This window comes from Mesocricetus auratus, unplaced genomic scaffold (genome assembly GCF_017639785.1).
Source record: "Mesocricetus auratus isolate SY011 unplaced genomic scaffold, BCM_Maur_2.0 Super-Scaffold_100024, whole genome shotgun sequence".
Lineage (NCBI taxonomy): Eukaryota > Metazoa > Chordata > Mammalia > Rodentia > Cricetidae > Mesocricetus > Mesocricetus auratus.
In genome coordinates, this window is record NW_024429205.1 from 5,369,585 (window position 1) to 5,395,053 (window position 25,469).

General features: G+C 43.6%; 2 long non-coding RNA genes across 8 annotated transcripts in view; one reads left to right on the forward strand and one right to left on the reverse strand.

The window, feature by feature from the left end:
* Positions 1-24,767, reverse strand: part of LOC121133788 — a 30,799-nt gene extending 6,032 nt beyond the window's left edge. The window contains exons 1-3 of one of the 6 annotated variants that reach the window (XR_005870773.1): positions 23,505-24,767; positions 11,727-11,810; positions 5,922-11,214 (exon numbers count right to left, since the gene is read on the reverse strand). This is a non-coding gene — a long non-coding RNA (uncharacterized LOC121133788). Of the gene's footprint in view, positions 1-5,921 lie in introns of all 6 variants that reach the window. The other 5 variants (XR_005870770.1, XR_005870769.1, XR_005870771.1 and 2 more) reach the window with 5 other exon arrangements.
* The window catches only part of LOC121133790, a 64,410-nt gene that overhangs the window by 18,141 nt on the left and 20,800 nt on the right, over positions 1-25,469 (forward strand). The window lies entirely within an intron of this gene.

A 25,469-nucleotide genomic window follows, 5' to 3' on the forward strand; every position in this document is an offset into this window, starting at 1 on the left:
GGGGAGAGAAGAAAGGGAAAGGTTGAGAAAGACAATGGATGTGGATGTTGCTTTTTTTTTTCATGGGCACAGCAGCAAAGCCTCAGTGGGGTTGGTAGCTGCCTGTAGAAGCTGAAGACAAGCTGGGCATGTGTAGGGTGTGTTCTAGATGTTCTGCTCTTTCAGTGAAGAGCTCCAGAGCATGGGCCCAGTGTGGCTTTCTGAGGTCCTGTCCTCACGACCATTGCTTCCCTACCCCTCCAGCCTTTTTTTTCATTCAAACCCTACAAAGTAATTCACCACAGCAGGTGCCCTTCCTTGATATGGGCCTCTGCCCTAGGATTTCAGCTTTGGCTTCCTCCCACTCTTGAGCATTGTTCATTGGTTGTCATATCTGCAGCCAGATGACTCCCCTTCATTCTAGCATGTGGGTTTTGTGAACCTCCCAATTCAATTCTCTCAAATCCAGTGACTCGGTAGCATGTAAGGCATGCATACCAATAGCAGTCTTCACTGATGCAAAGCTGCGTGGAACAGATCCCCCTAAACGCCAGAGCCCTGAGAAGGATGTTTCATGAGTCTACTTTATGAGAATTCCATCAGTGCTCAGGCATGGAATCTAGAAATCGCACTTCTGATTGCTTATTTTGAGGAAACAAATCAGTAGTTATCGGAGATACCTGACCCTCCTCTCGCACTCATGTCGGTATTAACTGCACTATAGTCAGTCTACAGACACCCCAACAGCTGATTGCTATGTTTGAGGGGTGGGCTGGTAAAAGCCAGAAGAGGGTGTTTGATACTAAAAGGCTTAAAGGGTAGAAGGAGAAAGAAAATCAAGACCTGAGGTACACTGTACATTGTAGATGGGATGGGTATAGAAGATATTGAAGAGATGGGCATAAATTACTATTTGGGCTGTACTTTCTAAACTATACTGCTTTTAGACTGGGTATCATAAGAGTTCAATAAGAATTACAGATAAATATAAAAGTGTCAGAATTTTTAATGTGGAATTTGGGGGTATGTTAGAAAAGAGAAGTAGGGATGAAAAAGGAGGAAGCCACTTAAACAACACAAATTTCCTGAACACGTGTTCTGTTCTGGGTCTGGCTGTGATCCTGGAAAAGGGGATGACTAACAGAGTCTCCCTTGCTCTCAGGCATCTCACAAATAATAGGGAGGGAGATGTGTTTGTCAAGAACTTTTAGGCATGTTACATGGGAAGTGTTGCCACAGTGCCTCCAAAATCTGAGGCTTACTGCACTGGTCTCAGTCGTCAGACAGCTGAGCACAATGTCAGTGTGAGGTGCCCGAAGCCAAATGAATCCTGTATCAATATCTGTGGAAAGCAAGACGAGCAGTTTACAGTGTAGCATTAGTGGAACAACCAAAGGCCCTTGAAAAGCCATACATATTTATTGGTCGTTACTATGTAGATAGTATACCAAATGCTTAAAACTATTCTCTCACTTAATCTTCCTACTCACCGTATGCGTCATCGGTTGGCTACTGTAACTATCTTTATTTTATAGAAGAGTGTGAGCTTCAACCAGAGAAAATGGTTTCCTTGTTTGTCACAGGGTCAAGTGTTGAAGGGAGCAATCAGCCCATGACTTGTGCTTCAGGGAGAGCAGGAGTGGGCATGTCCAGGAGGATGGGTGGGGTCAGGTGGTTCTGAGAGATGGCTAATGACTTTGGCTTTCTCCAATAGGACTCTGGAGTTTCTGTGTGGGTTGCAGTGGGGATTAGAGACTTGGAGTTCCACCTGAATCTCACTGCAGAGTGTCAATGAGAGACAGCAGGACTGTCCATGGATCAGAAAAGATTAGTGCTGCACTGTGTGGTATTCTGGGCAGTATGTTGTATGTGTGTGTGCTTGAGCATTTCTCTCTGTGTGTGTGTGTGTGTGTGTGTGTGTGTATGTGTATGTAAGTGTAATCAGATAAAGTACACATTCTAATGCTCAATATGTTCCAGTTGGTAATACATACTAATTAAAGTCCTGTGTCATAGAAGAACTACCATATGTCCTTCTGCTATCCTTACCTCCCAACATGGTTAGATTTTAAAAGAAAGTCACGCCTATCAATAAAAGGTGAATGGATTTTCATTGATGGAACTAGTGGTGTTTAAAAGATGTAGACTCAAGTAAGGATTCATTTAAAATGCCTCAAATCAATGGGAATCAAGCATAATGGAATAGGATATTCAATAAATTCATTTGAAATTTGGCTTAGTCATGGTGGTGTTCCAGCAAAAGAAAAATAAGTAATACTTGGGGAGGCATTATATCTTATAGGTAGAAAATTCTACTCAGTTATAGCCATTTCAAATTAAAATAATTTATAATATTATTATAATATTATAATATAATATATAAAATAATTTATAAAAGTTGCACATACATTTTTAAGCATTTACAAATACAGTTGATGTGTATAAATAAGAGACTGGCCACTCCAGATGAAGGTGGGCTTATAATAGCACCACCAAGGCGTCTATTCTCAATGTTATGTGTATGCAACCTTCTCTTTTGACCTGGTAGATTCATCAGTACTTTATGTATAGTTGAAATATGACTTCACTACAACTAATGGGAAAACATCTTTAGACTGGCTAGGACCACTTTCCCATCATGTATGGCCTTGTGTGGACAAAGAAGGAAATCTAGTAAACTGTTTGGCCAACTGACTCCTTGGTCAAAGGTTCTGACCACATTTAACTGACTCTGAAAAGGTCTTTGTTAAACAAGAAAGTCAGTGTCTAAAACGCTGCATTAGTGTCACATGGGCATCAAGTAGCTACTTTATGCAAAGCAGAATGTTGGAAAGACAGTTGAACTTCACCATTCCAAAATTACAGACTGTTGGGTACCTCTGCATACATTTAAGTGTGTGTGTGGGTGTGGGTGTGTGGGTGTGTGGTTTCAGCTTAAGGCTTATAGCAGATCTCTAAATTCCACAGAAGCCTCACATACCTATGAAAGGGTACGTTCCAATGGTAGAAAGGAGAGGAACCTGGCATTCTGCACCAGTGGGTTCATTATAACAGGCCACATGTGCAACTAAATGATTGACTGAATGGGTAAACGTTACAGGAACATCTATCATCTAGCTATATTCTCTCATCTGTATTTTATCTATCATCTATCTACTGACCTATCCTCCATCATCTATCTGTGTATCATTCAATTTCTCTCATCTTTCTTTTATCATCTATAGATCATCTATCTACTCACCCATCCTCTATCTTCTAGCTATCACCTATTTATCATCTATCATGTATGTATCTTCTGTCAATATATCTATCATCTGTCAGTCTACCTATCATGTATCTACCTATCCATCATCTAATCTGTCTCACTCATATGGCAAGACAGATTCATTGACCAAAAAAAAATCTTAAAGGAAGAAACATTTTAGAGAGGGCAGTAAGAGCATTTCACAATGCAGGGTTTGGGTTTCCAGGGAGAATGAAGAGTTAAAGTGGGTCAATGCCTTGACTTTATGACTAAGGTGCCTAGGAAGGGGCAGTGTGTGTAGAGTGTGGACCACCATGAAAAAGTGGCATTTCATGAAACAGGGACATGTTGGGTGAGCCTGCAGAGCTCTGAAATAGGTGCCAATTTTAAGGTGGCAACAACAGAGTTTGGAACCAGGCACAGGCAGGGTCTTACCAAGCACAGGTCCTGCTGTGACTGCAGATCACCTACACCCACAGTGCTGGCCTGCTTACAGACCATGTTAAACCAGGATGCAGCTAATTACAGGCCTCGGGGAAGAGGATGCTGATAAAGGACCATGGCAGGAAGGATGCGGGGTAGTGGAGAAAGGAGACTGGCCAAATTAAAATCCTGTTTATCTTTTGACATAAAGATTTGGGGGATTTTATCTTTTCAAAGAGCTGCCTTCTTGTGGGACTTCTCCCAAGCACAGAGAAGTAACCCAGAAATGACAGAGAGAGAGAACCATATCGACTCCAAATCCACAAGTAGAGCTCCAGTCCCAGGGCTGCATTTGAGCAAAGCTGCGAATGCCCACGGGCAGCCAGCAGGCCAGAAAGGGAAGCTGAGGGCATGTACTCCAGGCTCACAAAGCCATGAAGGGTCATGAGCATCTATCAGCCTATCAAATAATCCACACCAATGGCCGGAACATGTACCACCCACTGGGCAGGCATGACAAGGCTTCTACAGAGGAAACAGTGGCACGACCGTGTTTGTTCTTGAGGGGAAATGGGGCCACTGCTCGGCAAGGCCCAGTTCACCATTTCTCCCCTGACTGGTTTGTACACACCTGTGACTCCCCTCCCCCCTCTACCCATCTCCCTCTGTTACTTTCTCCTAGTTTGCTCCAAGTCTTTTATTCCCTATATCCTCCTGCACCAATTCTTACCCCCTTCCCACATCAAGATGGAAGCAGAAGTGCAAGTATCTATCTACCTGGCTCACACAGTAACCCAGGAGAGTCTCAATTATATGGGGTATTCTCACGCACTGACATAGCCATGGCTTCAGGGACCTCTTAAAAGGTGAGGAAAGGAGTTTTGTGTCGGTGACCCTGTCTCCAGAGCTAGGGGGTCGATCTAAATTACAGATCAGTCTGAAGCCTCAACCAGTTCTTCCTCAGTAATTTCTCCACTCTAGCTAAGATAGCAAAGTCCAAAGACTCACTGCGGAGGCTTTGGCATGAGTGTCTAACCTTAGGATGCATGTTCCTGGTCTGTGTAACCTGGTGGCATCTGCCATCCATAGTCATTTGCCCAATCCACTCTGTTTCCATCTACGACTTTGCAACTTAGAACCAGCAAATAGGAAAAATTAATGCCAAACCCATTAAAAGACACAGCCTTTGCCGTTCCTTGACAGCCCACTGCCTGACTATTTTACACACGTTCTAATGCACAGCCTGAAAAGATAAAGTCTTATGAACATGGAGGAAAAAAACTTCAAATTTATAACTATTATGGCTGTTGAAGTTGGTCATAGATACACAGTGGCCTTTGTTTGAAGCTTAACATAGTAGATAATTACCATAAAATATTTGGGAAAACCACAGTCAGTTAAGAAGAATGAAGAAAAATTCATCTCATCTCCCTGCTTTAAGCACTACAGGCATCGTGGTCTTTTTCTTCCCACTTTGAATGCTTCTGTCTATGCACAGATGATTTTACTCTGTACTCTTCGGCCTTGACTCTTAGCTGTCTATAGGAGGCAATCCTCCAAATCACTGATAGCTTTAAACAACTGCTTTATTGCGGGTAGAGAGTCCACTGTGTGGGTGTTGTAAATCATTACACACTATCTCATTTGGGTATTTGAGGACAGTTCAAACTTTGCTATAAAAGGGAATATGGTTAATGTTTTCCTGGAATAAAAGTTGTTTTATTAATCCATTTGAGACTTTTTATATGTGTTGATATACAATTGGAGTTATATTTTGGGTTTCTTTTCTTCATATTATAATGGGGAAATAGTTTGAGTTACCAGGTGAAATGTAATTAATATTTAAGATTTGCACTTCTTTTCTCTCTCATTTCTTTGTTATTGCAGTGTGTGTATGTGTGTGTGTGTGTGTGTGCGTGTGTGCGTGTGTGTGTGTGTGTGTGTGTGTGTGTGTGACATGCACATGAGTGTTCAGGTGCATGGGTCAGTTGACGAGTATATGCAGTGGCTGGAGAAGGCTGTCCAATGTCTTTATTATTCTCTGCCTTTCCTGTCTTAAGACAGAGTCTCTCACTGAACCACAAGTGTAGCTTTTTGGCCATGCTGGTTTTTTATGTGAGTGTTGAGGATTCGAACTCAGGTCCTCAAATTTGTAAGGAATCGCTTTCTACAGTATTTCTAATGTGACCTGTGCATTCTCAGGAATAATTGCTTTGAGGATAAAGTTAGTTCCAGCTGATACGTGTGAATTCTGAGGCTCAAGGCAGATTCTTACCACACAGTGGCTGTTTTTCATCGGAACTCCGGGATCACATAACTTCTGAATGGCCAAAGCCGGTCTGCAAAATGACAAAACAAGCGTTGCCACCAAATAGAAGCCTCAGAGTGCCATGGTCAAGGGGAGGGTTGGTCAGAGAGATTGAGATGTTCGTGAGTTAAGGCTGACAGTCCTGGCAAATGGCTGATTGCTCTGATGGAGTTTGGTTGGAGCATGTGGAATTCTTCTGACATCGCCACTAGTGTTTTCCATTTCCCTTTGTCTAGCAGCTACTTGCAGAATACCACCGCGCCGATCCCGCTCTGCTAATTTGATCTGTCACGTTCTGTGCGTCCATACATCCCTTGCTTATATTTAGAATCTACTCACTTGCTCGCTCTCTCCCTTCTCCAGATTCCAGGCAGATTTCAAATGCTAGTAAGTCAGAGAATGTATGCTGTCACATTGTCATATAAAACACACACGTACACATACACACATACACATTTTAAGAACTTATCCTGAATAATATGGCCTTTGCTTAGGGGGAAAAAACACGAGAAGACAGTTTACACTGCAGCGTAGCAAAGACCATATTTTCTCGTATTTAGGAACAAAGGCATGCCAGGCTTTATTGAGCACATCACTAACTATATAACTAGCGTTAAACACTCTATTTGCAACTGTTGCTGTGTGTTTTGTGTGTGATTATCACCCCTAGATCTGCATCCTATAAAAAGATATTTCTGTTTGCTTAATTATAAAGCTCTTTATGAACAGGGCTCCTCTGTAAATAGCTTGGTGCGGCTGAAATAGAAATATAATTATAATGAAGGCAGATGTTTGTGAGATACTGGCTCATGAGACTTGTTCAGAATCTACAAAGGAGCAACGTCGGAGCGTGTGTTTATCGCGGGCCAAAGCTGGAGCAAGGCACGTTTGCCTCTGGGCTGGGTGCATTTGCCTCCAACTTCTGCTCTGTGGCCTCCGTGTTGGGGACAGAAGGTACTCACCTGACTCAGGACTGAGCAGAAAGGAGATCAGTTTGGAGAGAGATCCAGGAAGAAGCTGAGAAGAGCAGTGCACCCCAGACCAGGTTGGAGGGGAGGAAGGAAGCCAAGTTGTATGCACCGTTCTACCCACTGGGCAACTTGGGCCACAGTAGTGGGGATATGAGGTTGGGTGGTCTGCTGTGATCATGTTGAAGTCCGTTCACGGAAAAGAATTCCCTTCCTCCTAATTGATTATCTAGAAATTACTCACACAGGAAAGTGAGGGGAGAAAGTTAAAAGACACTAATATAAATACTTGTCTGACCAAAGCATGCTCTCTCGGCTAAAAATTGGGCATTTTATTCACTAGTCTTTGGTTCAGATGAAATTTCTTTTGAATCACCTTGTAAATGGACTGGGCCCTTAAAGTCACCATGCTTCTCTGCCCACACGTTTTGAGTCAATATTCTGTTGTTTTTAAAGTATTTTGAAAACATTAGTTCTCTCTCCCTCCCCCTCCCCCTTTTCATATTTCTAATATAGTATATGCACATATAAAACATGTGTCTGAACATACACATGTATGCTAGGTCTTTTATCTACATTTCTTACTCGTTCTGGGGGTTGAGCATAGTCTCATGTCATTCACACTGGTCTCAGACACTTTCTTTCTGTGACAGGGTATAGCCTTGAGTATCTGATTCACCTACCTCCATTTCCTCCTTGCTGGCATTACAGGCATGCTGTTCCTCACCTGTCTCTGCAGCGCTTGCAAGAAGACCAGAGCTCTCTGAATGCTTGTACTCCACCAACTGAGCATCAGCCCTGTCCACACTCCTCATCCTTCAGCATACATCATCTGCCATTTTTTTAACTGAGATCACAAATGGCCTTGATACAAGTACCCTCCCTCAGCTTCCCACCTCTTTTGTAAATGGTCTTAACAAGAGATTTGTGCAAGCACACTTTCAAATGCCCTGACTATCTATAGTTGGCGTTTGAGTGAAAGATACACTAACGTAGTTGCTGGGCAATTCAGGTGTCCCATACAGAGCAGGGGCCTTTGCCAGAAAGCTTGATGTCACTCAGCATCGAGCAGTTGCTGTTTGAATCTTTGAGGAGCCTCAGCCATGGGAAGAATTGCACAGTAAGTGCCCACTATATGCTGTGATGCTGCGTGCTAAGTGAGGCTACACGTGTTTTGGCACTCAATTTATACCAAGTGGGTTACAGTCCCTGAACTCTTCTGTGTGAGGAGCTGAGTGGCAGATATCCTGAGCAGTGTCCTGGTTTGCACTGACGGATACCCAGACAGTGCTTCCGTCTATAGTGAAATTAGAATCGCTGTCTAGTTGGGATTATATCCGAGTTCTTGGTCTTTGTGGAGATTCTTGGTATTCATTCCCTGGGTTTTTCTCTTGAAAGGAAAACTAAGTCTCCTCCTCCTCATTTGCTTCTGTCATCAAAAGCTGTCATGGCAGATAAAACACAGTCCCTTGTTTTGTCAGTGAGCTTTGCCTTCTTACAAAATGTCCTGCCTATTATGTCCATTTGGTGTAGTCATTTTCACATTTAGAAAATTGATTGTTTTATTTTTAAAGGATAAGTTCTACTTATATATTAGGAATATTGACTTTGTATCACCATGCTTTCTTGGGTTATTATTTGTTACATCATTCAAAGTGACCAAGACCAAAAGTTGTCCTGTTTTCTATCCCATTGTTTTAATGCTTTGGGTGTCATTTTTTTTTAAAGATCAATGAAAGATTCATTTTTGTATTCACTTTTATGTTTTCTTTTAGAAATATCTGTCCTTCAACTACCCAGGGAGCCAATAACATCACTCCAAAGTATAAGGCAAGACTAAGTTCATGGAGGCCTGGGGCGGGGCTCAACGGTAGAATGCTTGCATGGAAAGATTCCGGCTCCACTTTTGCTGGTGTTTAGCCTTCTTTGGTGCTAGCTGCATCAGTGAATCCATTTCTTTCCATTGGCTTGTGTTGTTCTCTGCCTAAAGATATGATGTGCATTTCTGGGGGTGAGAGGGGTGCAATTTCTTTAACTGTCATTCTTCTTCAGTGCTGACAAAATATGTGGGCTCTGTCTTTGCATGGTGAGGGGCAAGGACACCTAAGCAGGGGCCAGCAAATCAGAGGGAAGCCCAAGACCTTGGGTGCAGAGAGGAAGAACTCCTGATTTGGTGAGAGGAATCTCCCTAGAGGCAACTGCACTGACACTAACTTTGGCCATGGACTGAGAGGTTTCTAGGCCAGGTGTGTTTGCACAGAAGCATAATGGCTTCCAGTTAGGGAAGTGAGAGGGGACAGAGCTTTGCATAATTGCAGAGATTCGTGATGACTATAGGCTAGACTGCTGGCCCAGGGAGAGTAGACAGGATACAGAGAGGTAGAACCAGACTCTGGGAGGCTGCTTGATATCAAGGAAGGGACACTGAACCTCCTCACAGACAGAGTGGGGACACACAGCAAGGAACCTTCATGACAAATTGTCAGGTGCCACCCACTTATGTGTTTACCATTTGACTCCTTCCCCCCTATAGTTGGCTGAAGGCTGTAATGGGGCGGTGGTGACTCTTGGAACCTCATCAATGCCTTGGCACAGCTGAGGATATGAAGTTAGCATGAAACTTCCAGGCTCTCCGTGTGTTGGTGAGAAGATGAAGATGAGCAATAAGAGGAAGTGGGACCAGTGACATTTAAAAGGCAGATCATAGATGTTAGTCAGTCTTTTGTGACTGTGACAAAATGCCTGAGACACACAACTTATGGGGCCAAAGATTCATTCAGGCTCATGCTTCCAGAAGTTTCCATGCATGGTCACTGGTTCCACTGTTGTGAGTCTGTATGAGGTGGGGCAACATAAAGAGAAGGCTGGCAGAAGAAAGCTGCACATATCAAAACCAGGAAAGAGAGAGGGGGAGGAAGAGAAGAGGAAGGGGAGAGGAAGGGGGAAGAGAGGGAGGAAGGAGGAGGAAGAGGGAGATGGGAAAATATAACAACACATAATCATTGCAAAGGCATACCCCAGGGACCTACTTCTCCCAGGTTCCCCCTCCTCATAGCCCATCTATCCATGTGGTAGATAACTGCTGATAAAGCTTGTGGTCTCACATGATAGATCAACACCTCTGGATACTGATTTCTAAAAGAAGATCAATCTTTAAATATGAGCCTTTGGTGACATTTCAGATGCAAACCACAGCACGTGGATTCCTAAGGGTGGAAGTCTATGCTCTTTTCAGGCTTGGTGTTTGTGAGGGACCTGTGTTCATTCACCAGAATTCTGAAGCACCATTGTTGAGTGGATCAGACAACAGAAGAAACATTTTCTCAGTTTTCTGGAGGCCAGATGTGTGAGATCAAGGGGTCTGGAGGATCAAGGGGGCCGCGAAGGACAGTCTCTTTCAGACATCATTCCTTGGCTTAGAAATGGCCATCCTTTTGTGACCTCCATGTTGGCTTCTCTTTGTGTGCATCTGTGTCCTAGACTCCTCTTTATACAAGGACACCAGTCTTATTGCATCACAACCCAAACCAATTACACTGTTTTGCATTTATTACCTCTGTAAAGACTGTGTCTGCAAATAGTCACACGTTGAGAATTAGGATCTCTATGTAAACTTGAGAGAGGGCTGAGCTCACGTAGGAGAACTCTTTAATATGCATCACTACTGTTGTCTGCACAAAAGGACCTACACATCCAGGGAGGTGAAGCACCTGGTCTAGCCTGGGGACTCCACATTTCCAGAATTGATGAATGGATGTGTATGGGCAGGAGTTGTCCCTGATGTTGACACAGGTGTGTTGTTCTTCTTAGTCCGTATGCATTTTTCTCAATGTAGTGGATTTTTGCAAAGCAGGGGGATTTCATTGATTGAGTCCCTACCTACAGTGTGGCAGCATCTGCATACCAACTGCTTACTTTGGGCTTAGATACAACTGTCCCTTAGTTCACGCATTAGTTCAGGGGATGCATAATGTACTGAGTGTGTGAGAGCAATTATTGACTTGATGTCAATTCTTATTTCTTTGGTCAAATACATAATGCGTATGGCAAACATAAAATGATCAGAAAACTAAACACACATCTTTGACAAGTTCTCATTTCCTTTGCATTCTCTGATCATATATTTATTTCATTATTACCCCCACCCCTCCAATCCCCACCACTGGTGGTACTGGGAATTGAGCCCAGGATTTCACACTTACAAGGCAAGTGCTGTTCTACTGAGCCATATTCTCTGTCCTTGCCCATTAGTCACTGACATTAGTGGAGACTGTGCTGCATGCACTGGGCTGCTGGGAGAGAAAGGCAAGCTTCTTTCAACTCTTGAAACGTCAACCTAATACAAATTACAATTTACATTTAATGAAATTACTTACATAGTTGGGTTATAGCAAATTGAGGAATTTTCATTACAAAGAAAGCATATTTTATCTCGAAAAGAACCCTAGACTTGGAAGTGAAGATCCTGGGTTTATTTTATATTGACCCTTCTTAGCTTTGAGGTTTATATGGTCACTTAATTGTCCCACTTCAACTTATTGACTCTCACAGGTTGATTATGCCATCCCAGGCATGGGACTATACAACTCAATGAGTTTAAAGACTCTGTACCTTATCCAAATATTTTATATAGTTTCTACGGTCTAGGAGAATATTGTATTTGCATGGTTCCTAATAAGTTTGTAGTACTATTCTATCCTATATCTGACAGTGGCAAGCAAACAAAACAAATCTTTGAGTAAACTCTTTTCTATGCGGTGTTTTTCTTACAATACTTGCCATGATCCTTGTGGTTATTACTTACAGTTCTCTTGTCAGAATAGGTTCTTAATAAAAATGGCAAACACAGTCAAAAAATCCCTCCATTATCCAGTGTTTTGCAGGGTTCCTAGAACATAATAAATACAATTGTGTCACATTCTGAAAATCCAGTCCTGGAACTGAGATCCTAGCTGAGTGTCTCCTAGCCTCCACCATGTGAACAACTGATGGGGGATGTCTTTCTGTATATATGTTTCTCTTATTGGTTGACTGCTTGGCCAATAGAGGCAGGAAGATAGTTGGGACTAGAAGATGAGAATTCTGGGAAAGGTAGGCAGGAGAGACTGCAAAGAATGCCATGTAGAGACCTGGAAGATAGGATGCACCAGGCATCCTCCAGTAAGATAAGAACATGTAGAAATACATAGAATAGTAGTTATTGGCTAATAATTGAGAGATCTAGCCAGTAAGAAGCCCTAGCCATTGGCCAACAGTTTAATAATTAATAGAAGCTGTGGGACAAGAATCTGCAGAAACAATCTCTTGCAGTCTTGTTCCAGGGCTATATAGTGGTTGCATTTGACAGTGTTTGAGCACTCAACACCTCAAAGTCCTGGATCTACAGCTAACATCCTGGGTAATAAAGAATGTTTTCTGAGACAGCTGTAAAGGTTAGCAGTCAGGCTGCTGTCCACTGCACTGCCAGGTTGCATGACTTTGTGTGATGGATCTCCAGATCGATGCATTTGTGTGACTGCTCAGCATTCCTGTGACATTACTCCCCTCACACTCCAGATGGAACATGGGGAGAAAATTAAGGGATTTTGCAAACTTTTGGAGAACTTTTAGTCTTGTATCCCTTTCACAAGATGCCCCTTTCTTGCTGGGAAGAGCTGTGAGGTTCTGGTTTTGGTCTTTAGTGGGGTTCTGGGATTTCAGTTTACCCCAGTTTGGTAATGTTTACCCTCGCCGTCTACTTCTTGAATACTTGGGTCCACTCTCTGCCCCAGAAAAGATTCCTGATTGAGAACTCACAGATCCTCATAGGAAGGCAACCTTCACCCATTTATTCCAACTTCAGGACCCAATTTTCCAGCTGCTTTGGGCACATGTCAGCCTCTTCATCCATCCCTTATCCCCCAGTCTATTCTCATTTTCAACATACACATGTCAGCCTCATCATTCATCCCCTCCCCCCAAGTCCATTCTCACTTTCAACATATACTGTCAGGAGTCAACTATACCCTAATTCTACATTGTTTTCTCCCATTTTGCTTTAATGTTGTTTGATGGGAGTTGTCTTTCTGTATATATGTTTGTCTTATTGGTTGATGAATAAAACACTGTTTAGCCAATCAGGCAGGAAGATGGGTGGGACTAGGAGACAAGGAGGATTCTGGGAAGTATAGGCAGAGAGGAGTTATCATGTCATTCCTGGGAAGAGAAGATGTGAGTGAGGGGTTCTCTGGTAAGAGACGACCATGTAGAAATACTTACATTAATAGTTATGGGTTAATAAGACAGAACTAGCCAATAAGAAGCCCAAGCCACCAGTCAACAGTATTATAATTAGTGTAAGTCTCTGAGTGTTCATTTGGGGTTATGTGGCTGAAGGACCAGGCTGGCAGGAAGAATGCTCATAACAGTTACAGATTACAACCTCCCCAATCTTAAAACTATTTGTCTTACCAAATGAGGCTTTTTTAGGAGGCATCTGCCAACTCCTCACTTACTTCCACTCACACATATCTCAAGCCTTCTACTCAGATACTATTCCATAATAAGAGCTATCCTTAAAATCAAGAGCTAGCAACTCTTCAGACATAGGTTTTAGGACACTCAAATATTTTCTTGCAAAACCCTCCAAGATAGTCTCCAAAAATGAATTGTTTTATTTGGAAATCCTAGACCATCCCTATGAGAACCTATGTGCCTCAGCCAACTATAAGGGCATTCAAGGAGGCTGAGGCAATGAGAAGCTGTGGAGGGTCACATGAAATATTTTGAAATGATAACCATGGTCACGTGCATTAATAACAGAAATTTAAGAACAAATAGGAAGCATAGGGCCAGCCCAGGCCAGACATATATTTGCTGAAGGATTTTTCCTTACAGGAGTGCTCTCTATGTAATGTTGTGATGTTCATGCAAGCCTGTGGTCACAGCAGTATCTTTTGTGACTAGGTCTTACTATCATGCACACAGTTGGGGTATCTCTTCATTTATAGCTTCCTGGCTTTACTTCTTCCTAAGTTTTGATGACAGCCAAAGAGACTCCATTTTTACTCTGGCAAGATTCCTGGGGGGGGAATGTTAATTGTAGACAAAACCAGTTGTTTTCGATCCCAGCGAAAATGTTATAGACCACACAGTCAGGTCTGGTTGTTATTGGGACATAGAGCCTGGCTTGGGAGGAGTTCAGGGAACGTTGGTCGATGGAACCTAATTGTTTGCCCTGATTTGCACTCTTCTTGGCTTCCACCTGGTGGGTATCTGTGCTGCAGAATGTTTTTGAAAACCTACATTTAGCATGTGATGGGGGATTATTTGACCCTTTGCAGGAGCCTGACTCTATGTTGTGCATCACAGAGAATAGGAAAGGAAAGGGAGACATTCAGGGCTCAGGATGTGAAAGTGCTCAGAAGTCAGAAAGAAGGCTGTCCTCTTTCTCTGTGTCTTCCTGACATGGCTGGCAACTAGACAATAATAGAATACATTAAGAATGTCTCAGTTAAAGCAAGGAGAGAGGACATTCCTGTCCCAGAGAGACTTCTTGTCACATGGAAGCATTTTCTCTAGAAGGCAGAATTCTGGCTTTCTGCCTCACTGTCCCATGACATGACTTCTCCATCCTGGAAGCAGCTATGGGAAAGTGTGTGTCACCACTTGATTTCACTCCTTGTTTAAAGAAGTTGGCCAGCTTCAGCCCAGCCCTAAAGAGGACAGCCAGGTTTTGTCCTATTATCCCATGTTTATCATCCTCTAGATATACAGGGTCCAGGTCAATTAACGCTCAACCATCACAATGACAACTTGAACATTAACATCCTTGTTCCCAACCACTCCAGGGTACCTCTTTACTCTGGCTCCCGGGTCTCTCTCTGCCCTGCCAATCTTCATACTGCTCATGGCATCCCTCGCCCTTTGTGTAAGTTTAGGGTGACAATCGCTAGGCTCAAGGCTTGAATTCCCCTCTTCCAAATTAGATAGACACATTTTCTTACCAAATGGGAGTTTAGTTTCTAATTCCAATGGCAAGATATGTAGCTTGTATGTCTCTTGCACCCATGGTGGAGAGAGAGATGTATCACTCATGGTTTCAGCTATATGCAAATGTGTCACATCCTACATCAATCTAGATGTAGAAGGACAAAGTGAGGAGTTCCTTTAAGGTTTGAACTTGCCCAGTATGTCCTGTGTGGGTGTTCTGTGAGCCCAGAACTGTGACATACACTCTATGACTGTCTTCACTATATAGTTTTATGAAATAAGGTACTATTGTTGCCACCTGCAGAGGAAGAAATGCAAATTCAGTGGGGGGGGGGCAGGCGGTGTGTCTGCATACTCAGAGCTCTCCTAATTCTCAAGGACATAGAAATAGTTCATGCTGGAACCATGGCCTGAGCCCCAGGGATTCCATAGGCACATCCCTTTTTACAGAGAACTTTCCAATGTTTGAAGAGGAATGAATGGATGGTCTATGCCACAAGCTTCATGACTTACTAATGCATTTGTAAAGATAGGTTATATAGACCCTCAACCACAGGCAACATAGGATAAGATGTAATTAAGTACTTAAGTAGATCAGGGATTCTAGGATGATGTTCCAAGAAGACTTTGTGAGCCAGCTTAATCCTATTATCTTCACATAATCCACCATCAGACTGGGGATTTGAAGTATCAAATATTTCCAAGGCCACGGAGCTGCTCCCAGACGCAAAGCTAGTACACAATGCTGGGTTATCTTAACACTAATCCCTTATTCATTTTCGTGTATCCCCCTGCAATTTGTGGCTTCTCAGAATCAAAATCTAATTAGTGTTTTATCTTTTTAAAATAGTGCAGGTATATATTGTCCAAATTATATCTAGTATACATATTTTAATCAAAGCAAGGAAAGCAAACTTATTAGAATAGAGTTGTCCTTCACCATAAATCATGCAGCAATATCTCCTATGCATCTAGAAGGCTCAACTTTCACAAAAATTCATGTCAGCCTGAGCCATTATTTACTAATGATAATATGTTGTTAGTGGGGTAATTTGGTTAGGAGAATACTGAGCTAAATTATCTGGAATTTATAAGATAACACTGATAATAGTTTTATGGAAAATTACCTCAAAATTATACTCTTATTAAGTTTGCACATTAACAACACACCACAAGGACATATAAATTATATACGAGCCATATTCCTTTGCCCTTGCAAACATTGTATTATGTGGAGCTGCAGGCAGCAGAAGGTATAAGCTGTGTTATTAAGACATGCTGGCATTTAAATGCTGCATTAAAGTCACCATGGACAACTAGGTGATGATGCAGAGATGATAAAGATAGTGCCTTGAGATGAGATTTGTTCCTTCTCTAAAGGAAAAAGTCAAGAAAAAATAGCCTACATATAGAGAGAAGATGTGAGGAGCTCCAAATAGGAATTAGAAGAGGCTCGTGCCATCTGTCATTATTCAGTATATTTTGTTACACTAAAATGATTGTGAGCCTTAAGGGCACAGATTTTTCCCCCCTTTGGCGCTTCCCCCATAGTTTCGTGTCTTCTTTGAGATTCCCGAGGGCCCAAAGTTGAAGTCAGAGCTAACTGGGGTTGATACAGTGTTCATAAAAATCAATTCAAGAGCAAAGAGCTCCCTCCTGTAAACAACAAAAGAGCCTTTACTAGCGACATCGGTGTCCATGCTGTTCTTACTCAGACAGACACTGTGTGCTGGATTCCAGACTCTGCAGCTCTGGGGACAAATGACAGACCATCGTGCTTGCCAGCAGAAGCCAAGAATGCCATCTTCAAGTGTAACTTCTGTCTTCCTGATAAATCATCTGAGTTTGCTCTCTCTGGCAGCTGAGTGGATTATGAGTTTGGGATTATGTACACTAGCTGAGAGGATGCTGGGTTTCTGGGTGAAGCAAAGTATTGCATCCAAATGGTTAATACTACCACTGATCAGGAGAGCTAACACTATTGAGAGAACGGGGAAAGAAAGATGAGAGAGAGAACACCAGATGAGGGGATAGGAGGGGAAAATGGAAAATAGAACATTGAGAGAGGCCAATGAGATTCAAGGATTATTAGGCAAAACAGTTTATCATCAGCTTTGGTTGATATGAATTCCCCAGTGAATTCGCAGGCACCCCTGTGACTTAGTGGCCATCTCAACATCCTTCCTTCCTATTCCACTTAGAATCCATTCTTCTTGGGCAGCACCATCTCCCTCACAAACCCCAGGAAATACATTATATTCAGCATCTGCTTTGGTTTGCGTGGAAGCCGCTCTAACTCCCTGGAACAAACAACAGACAGTGCACCCTGCTGTGGCACCCTTTCACCTCTGGTCCTTACCATATGCCTCCCCTCCCAGTCACAGCTGAGCTTCTCTAAATGTCTACTCTTTATTGTCTCAACTCCATTAACTTCTAGGCCCATTGCCATGGGCCTTGACATACTGCTTCCCTGATATGAAACCTGTCCTACTCAGATGGGTACCGACCTTTCGGTTCTCCCTTTATCCCCCCTTTCCTTTCTTCCTTCTTCTTTCATCACTGTATCTATCCATCAGTCAATTAGTCTGCCGTGTTTGCTGTCTATAATTTATCAGTCATCTGCTCTATCATCTATCTAAACTGACATTTATCAATTATCTATTAGGACACTCTGACAAATATAGCAATGATCGTTTAATTTCTTTGCAGCATTTGACCTTGCCAAACTTTCTGTCTCATGAAGTGAGATGACACCCCTACACACACCCAACACCAACAAAAGACCTTCCTCTCGATAATAATCTATCCTTGGCCTCTGACACCACACTGTCCAGGTCTCCTTTAGATCTTCCAAGTTCCCCCCACCCCATCACCCCCACATTCTGAGTATTCCTTTCCTTTTTCTGCCCTCCAAAAACTAACCTTCCCATCTAGGCAATGGCGGTTAATGTTTACAATGTCAAAAAGATGCTACTTGAACATTTTATTTTAGTTAGAAGAAGGGTTGCAGCTATTTCTCTACATTTGTCTAATTTCTTTATGAAGTTTCTCTGCTTTGGAAATACTTTTGTTCAAGCACTCCTGGTACATTACAAACATTACCTGTTAAAAATACATCTGCTGATCATTACTTTTCTTTAAACTTGTTTGTTGATATTAAAACAGATATATATGACAAGCCATTTTTTAAGAAGGTACTTCTAGCTGTGACAAGAGTTAAATTTTCCTTTCTATCTTCAAAGTTGTGAGTGCATTGATGAAGGTTTCCAATAGCGATTTATAGGTGATGTTTTCACAGTATTATTTTGATAAATACAGAATTTATTTTCTAAAGAATGAGAAAAATCTGTAAGGACATCATTTATCCTCATTTATCCAAGGGATGATGTCATGAGATGACAAGAGCAGAGATTAGGGTGGTATTGTCCCCATGGCAAGAGATGCCTGGAGCTTCCAGAATCTGGAGGAGGCAGGAAGTGCTGTCCTGGACAGACTTCAGAATGAGCAGGCCATCCCCACACTCAGTGGCAGCATCAGGAAGCTGGCCCAGCACTCCCTCAGGCTGCTTTCCCTTCCCTGCATTATCTCATTCACTCTCAGTGTTGTTTTCCTCTCTATCTGCTTTCAAGCTAACCAATGGGGGCACAATCCTAGTGACAGGATTCATGGCTGTTTCTGTTGCTTTTCTGTTTTCACTGCTGGCGCAATTCCTATGACAAAGATGCAGTTTGCAACCTGAAGGTCCTATAGGGAAACACCTCTCAGATGTTGGACACTGAAACATGTTTTAACCTGTGGTTCTCTGGAACCTTCTCAGACTGACTGATAGCACAGAGGGAAAAACAAATCCTAGTGCAGCTTTCCGGAAAGAGACTCAAGGTCTCCATATAGGGTTGTCCACAAGGCACACCATGCAAAGTTTCAACCATGTGATGCCTGTTCCCATGAACAACCCTGTCCTGCTGCCACAGAGGCTGGATAAAGCCACCCAGACACTGACAAGGTATCACTCTGCTGCTCTACTTGGGATCCACCACACCCTTGAGGTTTTTACACAATTGTGCTTGAACGTCAACAGTACTTCCATGCACAAGACAGAGAGACTCTTTGGGAGCAATCTTTGGATGATGTAAGCTACTGCATAACACACCACATAGATGATGGATTTAGCCTTCCTTCCCCTCGTGGGCATTAGTCAACATCCTCCCTCCCTCAGAAGCAGAGAGCCACCATCTGCCTCCTGCTTGTCCTGAGGACAGATACTGCTCCACAGCAGTGACTGCAGGCAGAACCACTATGTGGATGGAGACACGGGGATTGATTGCTACAGGAGTGAATGAATGTGGAAAGCAAACATAAAACAAGTGAAACAGCAAGCATCAGTGGGAAATTCTAACCATTATGAGGTAAACGATTGTCTGCATCACTCCCAAACCAGTTGGTTGATCTTTTCAGATCCATTTGCATTGGGACTTAGGAAATCTTCATATCTGCACAAACCACAATGCCTTTTTCACTACAGAATGCCCTCAGGAACTTGGACTTTTCACTCACAATAAACCGAAAGCTGAGTAGTAGTGAAAGTCGGTGCTATGGTTTGAATGTGAACCCTCTTCCATACATTCGTCTGTTTGAACACTTGATCTCTAGCTTGTGGTGCTGTATGGGGAGGATAAGAGGCATCTAAAAAGTAGGGTTTCTCTTCAGGAAGTTGGTGGGTTGGTCCCTGAAGAGGGGGGCGCTTCATGGAGTTGGCTATCTCCTAGTCACAGTTCCAACTGAATGCTGTCTACTTTCTGGTTTGCTGAGATGTACACAAGCTATCACACACACACACACACACACACACACACACACACACACACGCACACACACGCACACACCCCTACCTACTTACCTACCTCCTGGCAAGGAGCTGCTCCCCATCATGACTTCCCTGCCTTAATGACTGTCTTCCCCTCCTAAACTATGTGCCAGATAAATTCCTCCTTTGTTAATTAATTGTGGCATATATCTTGTCACAGAGGTGAGAAAAGTAACAGAATTAAGAGCATATCTAAATCAATAGGTTTTAATGATGAAACATCTCCAGTGGAAAAATAGTTTTCTAGTTTTTCGACGTTTTACTAACGAGGAATTACATTTTCAAAATCAGTTGGAGACTTTAATGACTGGCAATCAGTCAGTGTGTCCTACCATCTCCCCTGTACATGAACAGCAGCTTTGCAGGGCTTGGTCACAGAAAGATCTGCCCATGGAACTCCCAACAGAAACCATATTTGTTCATCTTGACATCCTTACTATACAACGGTCTGGGAGTAAGATAGGTCCTTAATGCATACACATTGTAGGTCTTCATCCCTAAACAAAGAACCTAAGGACAATTAGGGAATGCTGAGAGTGGGACAATTAGTCTTCCCCAGGGAAGAACACACTTACTGGATATCCAACACCAAGGGGTCAGCCCTAAATCATATATATAGAAAGTAACTATAAGGCGGAACAGGTTATGTTATATACTTAGGAACAACACCCCCCCACACACACAAGTAAAGAAATAGAGGCATTAATTTGAGATAGACTGAGGAAGGGTACATGGGAAAGGAAAGGGAATGGGGATCTAAGGCTTGAGGGAGTCATTGTGGATATTTGAACACCACAGCGCATGACACATTCCTACACTGAAGTAGAACAGCTATTGCATAAGCTCTCCTGGGTGAGTATCTATAAGTCGCAGCTATTTGACAAGTCGTCCTACGATGTAGACACCCGTTGGAAATGACTTTCAGTGGACAGCATTTAAAGAGGGCTTCTCAGCAAACACCACAGTCATCACCTCAAAGTCCAGCTCTCGGTTGCTGCCATCTGCAGGTCTCAGGGCCTCACTGGGTGTTGATCAGAGAAAGCAACCCTTACCCTCGCAAGCTTACAAAGGGGGAGGTCAAAGAGCAAGAGGGAGAGAGAACAAGACGAAGATCCAGAAAGAGCCATTCACCAAGGCAGACGCCTCCACACTCTTTCTATGATCCTGTCGTTGAGGTGACGGCGAATCGATTCCATGATGTTAATATTCATCAGGGAAGGGAAAGGGACTCTTGTTAGACTCCACGAAAGAGAGACTACGTGAGGTGTGAATCCCTCAGGACCAAAAGCCGCTACCAACAGTTTCCTGATAGTGCTTGTGCCTAGGAATGATACTCCAACTGGGGGTGAGAGCTGGCACACAGGCTGAGGTTCAGACAGGAAAGACACTAAGCTTTGAGTGTGGGGTTTGAATGCAATTGTCCCCATTCATCTCATAGGGAGTGGACTATTAGATATGGCTTCGTTGGAGAGGAGGTGGCCTTGCTTGGAGGAAGTGTGTCAGTGTGAAGGGCGGGCTTTGGGGTTTCCTATGCTCAGAATACCACCCAGTGTGTCAGTCAACTCCCTGTTAGCTGCAAGATGTAGAACTCTCAGCTCCTTCTCCAGCACCATGTCTGTCTGCACACCACCATGCTTCCCGCCATGATGATAATGGACTGAACCTCTGAAACTGTAAGCCACCCCAATTGTTTTCCTCAATAAAAGTTGCCTTGGTCATGGTGTCTTTACACATCGGTAGAAACCCTAAGACAATATGACAGGATGTGCCATGCCACAAGTCCATAGAGAGCAATAGGAGAAAGTCTCTCTGATTCTTATTCAAGCATCAGCAAACAACAAGCTCCTCCTACAGGGTTAGCTGACGGAGGCCCCATTCCATCCATCTCTGCCTCAGCTGTGAGTGGTGAGACCTGCCTGCAATCCTAATGCTCAGGAGACTGAGCTACATAGTGAGACTATGCCTCACAAACACCAAAGTAGACTAAATCAAGCTGAACCCCAGTCTGAGTGAGGAGTTATGGGCAGGTATGCTATTGAAGTTTCTCATTTGGGGTTCAGTAAATGACCCACAGCATTTCCAGGGCTTTCTGTTGTCTCGTGTTTCCCCCCCTGTGAACTGGAGACTAGACCCCATCACTATGCTTATGGCTGTCCTAGGAAACCATGGATTTTGCAAACCAGACTGGGCCTTGTGAGGTTGGCTCTCCTCATGCTGTGTCCAGCTGGACTCCAGTTCCCTCTTGCCCTGAGCATGAACTGTGTGAATTTCAGGCTAGAGAGGCAGGCCTTAAGTGTCTGTGTATGTTGGGCAAATTTGTTGACACTCCTTGAAATAGCGGTAAATAATCAGCAAGAAGGAATGAATTTCAAGTGCAAATTCATCTTCCTGGAGGCAGTGGAAAGCTGTGTGGAATCTCTAAATGGTTCAAAACAGAATCCTGGGTGCAGATGGTGAGCTCCTGGGCTGTGGCTCTGCAGAGAATGGCCTGTCCACCACCAGTTTGGACTCCTGCTAGCCGTGTGCTCCCAGGACAGCATGACTGATCAGGCAGCCACAGACTTGCTGTGCGAAAAGCTGCAGATAAGTGTCACACTCCAATGCCTTCATCCCTTCTTCCTAGAAAGGTTGGGCTCTAGGCCTATATATGCATGCTGATTCTTGTTTGTCTCTTCCAGGGATTGGGCACAAGACTTGTGATCAGGGCAGAGGGGATCCACACAGTGCTTAGCAGTTCACTGTCTGTTTTCAAGATTCCCAGAGAGTACCTGGTTTGCTCTTGGCACCAAAACCCAGTTAGAGAAGACCAACAAACTTACGTCCACAGTGTGAGGGTTTCCAGAAATATTAACTCTAAATGTGAACTCTTCCCAAATACTGTTCAGTCACAGTACTTGGCTTCCTGTCCATTATAAAACCTGTCTTAAGTAAATGTCATCTTGGTTTCAGTTAAATGCTTTTCTGGTTCGATATGTTCATTATAGAGAAAAACCACTGCTGGCATTTCTGCCTGGCTTAATTTCTGCAAAAATTCCCACACACAGGTCATTACTACACCGCAGGAGGAGTGTGGTACTTAAGGGTGGAGCACTGCACTCCTGGTTCCTGTGCACACACTAGCATACTCATTCACGCACCATTTAACCCAAGGATTTCTGATTCTGGGATGAGAAATAAATCTATTACTTCTCTCCAGTTCGTAACATTCATAGACAGGCCTTGTTTTCCCAGCCTCAGGCAGCAGCATGCTCAGGCTTAATCATATTTTCACTTGGTTCAGCTGTATAATACAAAAACTGGACCCTTGATATCTATACAAAGGCCCCGAGGGACCATGAGCACTCCCTTTGAAGTACTTTTCACCCTTCCGAGCCCTACTGTGCGTTTAGAAAATACAACATATATGATCGTACTACATTTCCACAGGGTGGCCTGAAGGAAACCCAGTCACAGACCTCCAGCAGGCCCTACGACACAGCTGTAGATAACAAGTGGGGAGCTAGAGTCAACTGTGGCTATCGGGCCATGGGGTGGTCGTCTTGCCTCCTGTCAGGAGTTCCTCGAATAAAGTCCTTGTCTGCAAAGAGCCTGGGGTGTGATTCTTCTCCCTAGTACCATAGTCCGAATAGCACATCTCTTTGCCTGGGTCAAGTCCTCTGTGTTTTCACAAGGATATTTTGAATTCACTAGAGCAGAAGTCCAAATTCTTCCCTCTTTGCACTTGCCAAATCCCAAGCCAACTCTTACCTCATTTGAATAATTGAGTCCCCGGACCCTCTATTTACTCCTCGGTGATCTGCAGGGCCCTTTCCTCTCACACAGCAGCTCAATTGCAGGGTGGTTACCTTCTGGCCTTGAACTTCTGTGCCCTCTCCAGCCCTCTTCCTGGGAGGCACACACTGGCTGTACAAACTTCAGATAATAAACAGTTTAATGTGGTTGGTGGGGGGAGGTCCTGTTGGTGATCTGAAGTGGCCTTTCATTTCACAGATGCAGAAACAAGATCTAACCCTCAGCCTCAGCCAGAACATCAGCAGTAACTTCATTTCCAGGTCCCTCCCAGGCCCTTCTGGGTACTTGCTTCATCGTTGTAGACCATCTTAGTCAGCTATTAGTTTAATTTAGTGTGTATTTGTATGTTTACATGTACCTATAGGCCCATATGTGAAGATTGTGTGTGTGTGTGTGAGTGTAGGAAGGAGTTGACATCAGAAGTCATCCTCAATCACTGTCCATCTTCTTTTTTTATTTCAAGATAGGGTAACTCATGGAACCTGGTGCTAAAATGCTAGGCCAGTGAGCTCCATCCTGGCTTTCTTTTGTCTGAGAACAGAAATGTCATGTCATCTATTCAAATAGAGGTTAGTTCGCTTGTCTCTCATTCACCCTGTGCTGACTGGTTCTTATGTCAGCTTGACACAGGCTTGAGTCGTCTGGAAGAGCGAGTCTCGGGCTGGCCTGTATACATGCCTTCTTAGTGACTGATGTGCGTGAGAGGAACCAGGTCTCCTGGCAGGTGGTGCTGGTATCTGTAGGAAAGCAGGCTGACAAGCTATGGGAGCAAGCCAGTAAGCAGCACTCCCTCCATGGCCTCTGCATCAGTTCCTACCTCCAGGATCCTGCCATGCTTGAGTTTCTGTCATGACTTCCTTCGGTGATGGACTATGGTGTAAAAGTGTGAATGGACCATTTCTCCCAAAGTTGCCTTTGATCATGGTGTTTCATCACAACAATAGAAACCCTACCTAAGACATGTTCCATCCAAGTTGCTAGACCACTTCCTGCCCCCTTCCTTCCTGGTTAGCTCTTTTGCCACATCTCTCTGCCAAGCCGTAGGAGTCATGGGTTACTACAATGTAGTGATGTGCAGCAAAGGGGCTGAAGGCATAATATATCCTGTCAACACAGGAACAGCGTAGGGATTGCTGAAAAAACTTTATTTTTATTTATTTATTTATTTGGTATTTATGAAACAGGGTTTCTCTGTATTGTTTTGGAGGCTGTTGGTCCAGCCTGGCCTCGAACTCACAGAGATCCGCCTGCCTCTGCCTCCCGAGTGCTGGGATTAAAGGCGTGCGCCACCACCGCCCGGCTGAAAATGTTTTATATTCCATCTAGTTTCTATTGTCTTTCTGTCTGTGGTGGTTTGAAAGAAAATGGCTCCTATAGGGAGTATGGCCTCGTTGGAGGAAACAAGTCACTGTGGGGGTAGACTTTGAGGTCTTATATGCACTTAAGACACATCCAGTGCCTCAGACCAATTCCTGTTGCCCACAAGTCAAGATGTGAGAACTCTCCGCTACCTCTCAAGCCTCATGTCTGCCTGCATGCCGCCATGCCACCTGCCTTGCTGATAATGGACTAACATTCTGAACCATAAGCCAGCCCCAACTAAAGGTTTTCTTTTGTAAGAGTTGCTGTGGTCATGGCGTCTCTTCACAGCAATAGAAAACCCAACTAAGCCAGTATCTCTGACTACTTATCACGCAGCCACCCTGTGCCTATGCCTCCGAGCTATTTGGAATGACACAAACTTTCATACAATGTAGAGGGATGGAATAAGTGTCATAGCCCAGCTTCATGTCAAGCAGGAGGCTTGGCTGCCAGAATCATAAGCCTTCTTGGAACCCAGTGCTGTTATCTCCCAGTGATGTCATGTGGCTGGTCTCCTTCGATGACTTCAGCTTTGAATGGCCTTGTCTCCTAGGATCC